Source organism: Xenia sp. Carnegie-2017, unplaced genomic scaffold, assembly GCF_021976095.1.
Source record: "Xenia sp. Carnegie-2017 unplaced genomic scaffold, XeniaSp_v1 HiC_scaffold_19, whole genome shotgun sequence".
Taxonomy (NCBI): Eukaryota; Metazoa; Cnidaria; class Anthozoa; order Malacalcyonacea; family Xeniidae; genus Xenia; species Xenia sp. Carnegie-2017.
The window spans coordinates 949,783-959,050 of NW_025813481.1; the positions used below are offsets into that span (position 1 = coordinate 949,783).

The 9,268-nt window shown below is 34.9% G+C and overlaps 2 long non-coding RNA genes across 3 annotated transcripts; both read left to right on the plus strand.

The window, feature by feature from the left end:
* Window positions 1-435: 435 nt before the first annotated feature.
* On the plus strand, window positions 436-1,484 carry LOC124439187. Its single transcript, XR_006946297.1, has 2 exons — window positions 436-564; window positions 1,152-1,484. It is a non-coding gene; the product is annotated as an uncharacterized LOC124439187 (long non-coding RNA).
* Window positions 1,485-5,552: 4,068 nt separating this feature from the next.
* On the plus strand, window positions 5,553-9,064 carry LOC124439189. 2 transcript variants are annotated; one of them, XR_006946301.1, is made up of 3 exons: window positions 5,553-5,704; window positions 8,390-8,524; window positions 8,611-9,064. It is a non-coding gene; the product is annotated as an uncharacterized LOC124439189 (long non-coding RNA). The 2 variants fall into 2 exon arrangements; XR_006946300.1 differs by lacking the exon at window positions 5,553-5,704 and having other exon boundaries at window positions 8,245-8,524.
* The last annotated feature ends 204 nt before the right edge of the window (window positions 9,065-9,268 follow it).

The window sequence follows — 9,268 nt, forward strand, 5'->3', positions numbered from 1 at the left end:
ACTGGGACTTATATAAACATTATGACATATTGAGTGAGTGGGAGTGTTGTAAATTACACTCAACATTCTTAACTAAGTTGTTATGAAGTATTAACTAAGTTTAAGGTTATATCGTGGGCGCATGTTACGTTTGCACGACGTTCGTTGCGTTTTTCTTTTATCGTAATAAAAAAACTTACTTTTATGTTCAAAGTGTTTTCTCTGCTAAAATATATCGTAATACGAACAGTTTTGTCAGTTCCAGCACTCATATACATTGAGCGAGTCAATTTCTTCCTGCATAGCCCTTTTCCATTCTCCGTAACGATCCGGTAGGCGTCGTTATCTTACAGGAAGAACCAGTGGCATAGAATAGAGAATATATAGAAGGGCAACTCGCAGGTGAAACGCGTGGCATATTTTCTTTGCGCATGCGTTGGGTCCGCCATAACTCTGGCCAGTAACTTGACGCTAGCGTACTATAAAATAATATTGGAAAAGTGCGATTTTGGGATAATAATCGCCTAAAACGCAAACTGCTTAGGAAGATTATGGAATTTTGTGACAAAACGTGAAAGAAATAAGGTGAGAGACCATTATTTAATTGCTGGCAAGTCCGTAAAGGTTTTTTATTGGTAAAAATTACATGTTTCAATGTAGGGTGTTTATTTTACTGCTATAGAGTTGTCAGTATGTTAGGTGAATAGAAGTCCAGAAGTAAAATCTCTTGCGTTTTCGTCCATTCTGAATTATAAATTTCAAACTTTTGATGTGTTATTATAAATGTATTATTTAAAACACAAACTTGTCAGAGTTTTACTTGTACCAACGCTGTAATATTTCAGGTTGCAACTTGCCAACTTGCTAAACTATAAATTAAGTTAATCAACCAGCTAACCAAGTAATCCAATAATGATTCATGATGCTTGTGTGTGAATTATAACTGATAATAATTTGCAACATTCAGTTTCAAACCATGGAGGGTTTGTTTATCATTTCAAGCATGAGTGAAATGTTAATATGTAAATAGTTGGGCATTTTTAATACCAAATGTAGTTTTAGTGAGGTATACACTCTGTTTGCCTTATTTATAAATTTTGCCTTGCTGTGATTTGTGCTCTATTAAATTTATTGCAAATAGTTATGATTTATTTTCTAATATTTTTTTCTAGTTGTTATTTTGGCATTCAGTTCTCAAGTGAGGATTATGTTGCAAGTGTCTTGTGTTATGTAGTTTTAGTATGTTGGATTAGATTTTAGTGGCTACTTGTTGCAGTAGCATGTTAAACTTTGTTTGTTAAATTCTATTACGTTTTTATTATGATTGGTTGGTTTTTGTAAGGGTGCTCTATTAAACATTGATCACAACTTCTTCAGCTTAATTGTTTAGTATACCAATATTTATAGAGAAATTAGCATTTCTTCTATTGCTGTTATTTTGTACATATTTTTCACTCAGAAATGTCTTTATCAAAATAAGTTTCCAATGTTATTCAATTCTCAAATCGCCCAAAGCATTGTATATTGGGTTTGCTGTGGATCTTTCTCACGTGTGCGTCTCTATTGCAACTTTTTGATTCGAGATTATAAAGTTGTACATTTTCCATTTTTGGTACTATTCGTCGCCAGGGAGGCAATAGTGATAACCCCACTCCAAACCAATTTATGCAAGCATTTAGAAAGCTTTTCTTCAGTTCCCTTCTAACCTGTTCATATGGAAATTGTGACAACGACCTTGATTCTATGCTGGTTCAGTATTCCAAAAATGTTGCAAGGAATAAAGTCAGCCAGAAGAAAACGGTTCAAGTCTTTCCACCTCCGCAACCACAAATTTTAGCAATTGGTCCTACTATCTACAAGGAGCCAAATGTTGTTACTAACATAATGAGGGAAAATGCCATTGCATATGTGTCTGGTTTTCTTCTAATGAAGAGTTTCAAACTCCACTCTTGTCTGAAATGCACCAATGCTCTTTCATCTACAGAACTGGATGATAGCAGAAAGTTATTCTGCCACTTTAAAGCATTCAATGAAAAGAAATCTGATTTAGGAGGACTACAATCACCATCTTCTCCTTATCTGGAATACATCATTAAACTTGAAGACACATTTATTAAGACGTTTTCTGTCTACACAAAGAGCGAAGGTGTTGGTCGATGTATATTAGACACTGTCAAGTCCATACCAAAGGAATTTGATTGCTGTACGGAATTCCCATTTGAGTTCTTGCAGAAACTTTTTGTAAGAATGCGCATTTATTACGCCATAAAATTTGCGAACCGCATATTCGCAACAACTAAAAAGAAAGACAGAAAGTACATTAAAGTCACACACCTTTGAGGGCTTTATGCATATAATTTTTTGTCCTTTATAAAACTAAATTGAAAACAAAAGCTTTTTATATCACAATAATATATTTAACATGTAATACATCCAAGTTCATTTAAGTCCTCAGGACTTGTGAACCTCAGAACTTGTTCAAGCTTTACGACTGAATTTCGCTATAAATATATTAAATAAATGCATTTGTTACATGATATATACAAAATACTTGCCTTTTTATTTCAATTTCTTTCAAAAAGATGCCAAAAACAGCCAACAGCTCAAAAAATCTACATTTTAACCCACTTTACGGCTTCCACTCCATATATTTTCATAGTAAATGTTGTACACTTTACTGGCCAGAGTAATGGCGGCCGTCACTTTTCCGGTATGCGCGAAACAAGCTGCGTGCCACGCTTACATCAAAGGTTACCGACGCGAGTTGCCCTTCTATATATTCTCTATTCTATGCCAGTGGTGCGTCATTAACCACGTTGTTTTCACCACCGTCATTGTTCTCGTCATCATCAGAAAGCTGTAAGATCACACGTCCAGGTAGACTCTCGTTTGTTTCAGGCTCCTTCTCAAATCCATACTGATTTTCATTAAATTTGACGTCACGACTAAAAATGACTCTAGAACAATTTGGATCAAACAAACGATAACCTTTAGTTTCTGCACCATATTCCAGCGGAATACACTTCTTAGCTTTTGAATCCAGCTTTCTTCTCTCGTCCTTCGGTACATGAACATAGGCAACACAACCAAATGTTCTTAAATGACTGACGTCTCCTTTCACACCTAACCCAGCTTCAAATACTGTCATCTTCAATAGACTTTTTGTGGGGCTTTTATTATGTAAATACACGGCTGTCGTAAGTGCTTCAACCCAAAATCTTTGCGGCAGCTTCGCTTGAATCCACGTGGTACGAACAGACCCCATTAGCGTTCGCTTAAGACGCTCAGCTACACCATTTTGCTCGGGAGTTTTTTGGTATGGTGAGCTCTTGCTTTATTCCTTCATATTTTAGGTAGCTCTTGAATTCATTCGACTTGAATTCGCCGCCGTTGTTGCTTCTTAAGGTTTTAAGTTTATACCCACTTGCTTTTTCAACAGAAGCTTTCTATTCTTGAAACTTGCTGAATATTTCACTTTTCTGTTTCAAAGTATAAATCATAACATATCGAGTTTTATCATTAGTAAACGTCAAGAAATATTCTGCATCACCACAGGGTTTTATATTTAATTTCCCACAGACGTCACTGTGCACTAGACCAAGAGGATCAGATGCTCTGTTCGCTTCACCATGAGGAAACGAATTACGAATTTACGATGAAGCTTTCCTTTTGCACATTCATCACAGAATTCTAGATTCTTCTTGATGTCAAAATTTTATTCTTTCACTAAATTTTTATTTACAATTTGTCTCAATCCGTGACCTCCGAGATGACCCAGACGTCGATGCCACAGCATCGCATTACATATTCCAATTTCTTCATTCATGACTTTTACGTGTTCAAACGTGCACTTGAAATCCAATACAAACAAACTTCCAGCTTTCTTTGCAGTACCAGACACTGTTCCATCTTTGCGAAAAATCCACTGATCTGATAATACATTGGATATGGCTTCTACAGGTATCAAAAGTGAAGCCTAATTATATATGCAAAATTCACTTCCGGGTACCACGGCGAGATACAAAAATCACTATAGAAATGTATGGCGGATAACGTTTACATACAAGGATTTTCGAATATTTAAGACCTTTCGCAACTCCTTACTAACCTCAAGTATTAGTCATGGATAAACGCACAGCACATCGCGACACTTCCTTGAGACAAATCGTTATTAAGATTTATAACCATACTGCTTGTTTCATATGAGCTCGCCGATTTTTCCGATGAGTTTGTATAGTATCAAAGGGAATTTTGTCATTAAGTTTTCTCATTTCGTTACTTTCTAATCGAAAGTTTACGGTGAAATTGTAATGTGCGTAAAGTCAATATGACAGTGATTAGGAGCGCACATATAGTACGTATGTAATACATAAGATATTTGTGAGCTGTGAAGTTATATATAATAAGCAAAGAATTGGTGACATAATCATGTGAAAATGTTGTTATTTTGAATATATAGAAATTGACTTGTATTTTATTGCCTGTTGCTATTTATTCAGTCGAGTGGAACTAAACATGAGCCCGATCATCGATTATACAAACGAAATTTCAATAATATGAAACTTCATAAAAAAAAGTAACATCTAAAAGTGAAGATATTATTCAAATGCTGGCTGGCTGACGAAGAGGCAATTCATGTATATATTACAATCTACTGTCTGGTGATAGGTTCAATTGGTATTATTCGCATTGCTTATACATCGCTCGATTTACTCATCCAGAGTTAGAGTAGTTTAAACAAATGTCGAAAGCAAATAAATTAATTTTGCTTTCGAATATTGTGCGAAATATAAGTATTATTTGTGTGGCTTACAATCTTACATCTAGTGAAATATGATACGTGTCAAACTATAAAGTCCAAGAACAGGAAACACAAAATAATTTCGATCACTTGCAATCATTGAGCAAAGCGTTTACTATCAAACATTGTTCGCAATAAGCCCAAAATCTTTGGAAAAATATAGACATTTCAAAGCATGATGAAAGAAAAGTAACAATAAAAAACTTAACTCACGTCGTGTTTACGTTATTAGGGAGTTTCCGAAAGCATAACGGTGACGGCAACGAGACTTCATCCATGACGTTGCCGTTGCCGTCGCACATGTTATTCGTTCCGTCAAATGTTTAATTTTGAAGTGTAAAAACGTTGTGGTACTCTCATTGGTAAAACTCATTGGTTTTATTTATACTTTAAAATAAATGGCAAGCTTTAGAAAAAATAGAATAGCTTTGCTGCATGCTCATGATCAGGATTTCATTGACGATGAAGAGTTCTTGATGCTCTTGACGTTAACGGATCAAAAAAATTTTGATTTGCAATATTGGGACAACGACCAATTTGACCTGGGTAACCTGTATAACGACGAGTGTAAAGCTGAGTTTCGCTTTTGGAAAAATGACATATACACACTTTACGAAGTTCTACAAATGCCCGAGGAAATGTAATGTGTTAATGGTTTTAAAGTTTTGGGTCTGAATTCACTCTGTGTTCTTTTTAGAAGATTTGCATATCCTTACAGGTATTTCGATATTATTCCTAGGTTTGCCCTATTTGTCACACAACTTTCAATGATGACCAACCTCGCCATGAACTTTGATTATGAACGTTGGGGTTATTTGCTTCAAACAAGAATGGCTTTCACCTGCAAACTTACAACAATATGCTCAGAAAATTCATGATCATGGTGCACCTTTGCAAAATTGTTGGGGATTTATATATGGAACGGTAAGGAGAGTGTGTCGACCAGGTCAACACCAAAGGGTGTTATGCAATGGACATAAAAAAGTACATGCAATTAAATTCCAATCTGTCGTTGCACCTAATGGATTGTGTGCTAATCTTTATGGACCTGTGGAAGGGAAATGAAACGATAGCACCATGCTTACAACATCAGCATTATTAGAATCCCTTCAACAACATTCAAGAGCACGTGATGGTTCTGTTCTTTGCATTTACTTACCCCATACGTCTGCAACTCCAAGCACAAGTTAGGGGGGCACAAGTAACCGAAGAGCAGAAGAACTGGAACAAAGCTATGAGTGCTGTTCGCTCCTCTGATGAATGGGTGTTTGGTGATATTATAAACTATTTCGCGTTTTTAGACTTTCATAAAAATCTGAAGATTCAATTACGGGCTGTGGTAAGATGTACATCGTATGTGTTCTTTTACAAAATGCAAGGTTTTGCTTTTATGGCTCAACCACTTCCAAGTAATTTGAGTGTAAGGCCTCATTAGTTCAAAAATATTTCAATTGAAGATATCTAATTCTTTCCTTTGGGATGACTATGTCATGTTTGTCTGAATTTACATTATATGAAAAAATTACATGAGAAACATTGGAATAATTTTTGATCAAGACATATTTTAAGACACATTTTATAAATACAAGGTGGTAATACGCTCCCAAAGGCCTCCAAGTTAGCCCCCACTGCCTTAAAAATACAATAGTTCGTTTACATTATAAATTTATTAACTCCTTAATTGTACTTCATGAAATATTAATGTTTACAGTCTTATTTCTTAAAAATATGTATTAATATCAACAGTTCACAAAGTTTCTCAAAAATTATCCATCAAAAACATAAATAAGAAATCATAAGATAGAAAATTTACTTGAGTTTATTATGCTTTGCTAAAAATTGTATCAAAGTTTACTTCCTTCGCCTCCGGTCGTAGCTGAAACATGATGTTTACTCATTTCACGTCGGTCGTGTAGGCAAGAACTTCAGTTTGCGGTTTCCTCTGACTCGCGCATGCGTAATTTCAAAAAATTACAGACCACACGTCGCCGCCGACGTCGCCGTTGTGATTTCGGAAACTCGCTATTTGTTCGAACAAGCACCGCCTCCGAGCTGGCGTTGCCCTCCATTAAGCGCCGCACGCGTGGTGAGAAAAAATTAGCACACCACTGTATTTGTTCAAAAAAATATAGTATTCATTGTTACGGGGGGAAACGTTCTCTGAACGACATCTACGACATGTCAGAAAACGTTTTTGAAACACAATTATTGAAAAAATGGTTTTCAGTGAAAAAAAACTTTAAAAGTCGCAAGAAATCTAAATGACGTTACTTTCCTTAGTGCGATTCAAGCATATGCATTTATGAGGCTTATGTGCAATCTAAGCTAAAGCGTTCGAAAAATGCAGAAATGGTTAAACACTTACTTAGTCATATAACTAAAATAAATATTTAAATATTGAACGAGTTTCGTGTAAACGATATTAAATGTACAATTTTATTTCAATTATGTTCATTTACCAACTTCATTTAGCCCTATTTACTTGATAGGCTATCCATGTGTACGCATCGCGTACTCATTTTTATTCATTGTTTCTCTATTTTTATTCATCCTTGATGCATTTTTATTAAACAGATATGAGCCCGCCCGCACAGGCTTACTTAGATCTAAACCATCTAAAGTATGGTATATTGGAGACATTAATAATGTTGTGTATAATGAGCACCAAGGATCAAAATCTGCCGCCCGCACAGGCTTACTTAGATCTAAACCATCTAAAGTATGGTATATTGGAGACATTATCAATGTTTTGTATAATGAGCACCAATGATCAAAATCTGCCGTATAAATAGACAATACAACAGCTAACACAACAGTTTATCAATCAATAGTGGAAAACGAGGAAGTTTTAGAATTTGGTAGTTCTAAATCTGTTGCAACTGAAAACAAAATTGAAAATAAACAATCCAAATCTCCACTATTGACAGGCAATGAATATAGCGGGCTTTTGCTGAACACGGCAAAACTGGAAGTCACCCAATCTGATTGTGACGAATCTGTTGCAAAAGAAATGAATTTTCAAGATTAACTTCACCTCCATTAACCACAAGATTGAATGATAATATCCAATGCCCCATTTGTTGCAAATACTATACATTTGATGAAATTGTCGACACGTCGTGTTTACGTCGTGTCACTGTCAATACCATTAGATAAAGAGTATTACTTCAATTCATTACCATTCTTAAGAAGAGTTCCATCACTATTTCAACATGTTTATTTTCTTCTGTTATGGCATTTTCATTAAGATCATTATGTGTCAAAGACCAGCTAGGGAAAATCCTACCACAGTTGCTTCAAATAGAGCAAGGATTGGTAAATTGTGGAATATTGAAGTATATCAAGTTAAATCCTGACTTATGGAGAGTGTTGTTTGAGTTTGAAATATATTTCAAGTATCAGCTCATTGTATATTGGATCAAATACAAGTGGATTTCAGTTCATTACAACTTGAAAAGGAGAATGAAATCGACACTTTCAAATATTTTGCTGATGTATTGAAAGCAATTGAGAGTGGAAGCAATAATGCTGAACTTGTTTTCAATTAAAAAAGGTGGCATGTCAGTTATTACGTGTTGTGGGGCAAAAATTAATATTGTGCACTTTTAGGTGTGGAGAATTTGTGCATGTAAGACTTTTTCAAATGGCTCACTGGATCACCTAGAGTTTCCACCCCTTGGTTTGCCCAAAAAATTCAGGGCTCAATTGCTCAAATCATGGATGTGAGGAAAATTTCAAAAGAAGGTGAACTGTTTGTACCTTTGATCTATGAATCAATCTCCCAGTACATATGATTAATGAGGCAATAATAACAGATATACTGCTTTTAGCTGTTAAAGATTCTTATGGATTTGGTCAACTATAAAGAAAATTAAAAAGAATGTCTGGCAAGATACGTACAACCCAAATTAAATGATTTCTAATGCAAATGTTATTGTTAAAGCTCTATTTTTTTATTATAATTTTAACATTAGTTTAGGCATCCAGTAAATTTGGTCTTGCTATTAAATTTGTTTTGTGTTCACTAACTGTCTTAACAAGATTTCTGAAGATATAAATAACCATGTATAACGCACTGAATCTTACACAACATGACTGAACTTCAAGGCTGGCTATATTGCTGGATATTTTTTGAATGCATTGTTTAATTCTGTAGGTTCACTAAAGTTTGAAAAGCAATGGTCAAGTCACAGATTCATATTTTTATTTCATCTTATTTGAGTTTATGCAATATCTTGTAAGCTTTTGAAATATTGAAAAAGATCAGAGGTTTTTCTGCATTTATAGGTTATTCTAAATTTTTTTGATTGCATTAAGAAATGAAAGTAATCTTCATAATCCTGTTCTTTATCTTCATCTAACAAACACTGGGGCTCAACCTCATCTATTTTGTCTTGAGAAACAAAGACAAGAAAATCCACACCACCACCACCAGTATTCTCAGGAAGGTAGTACATTATATTAGGTACCAGTGGTATTGTATCATGG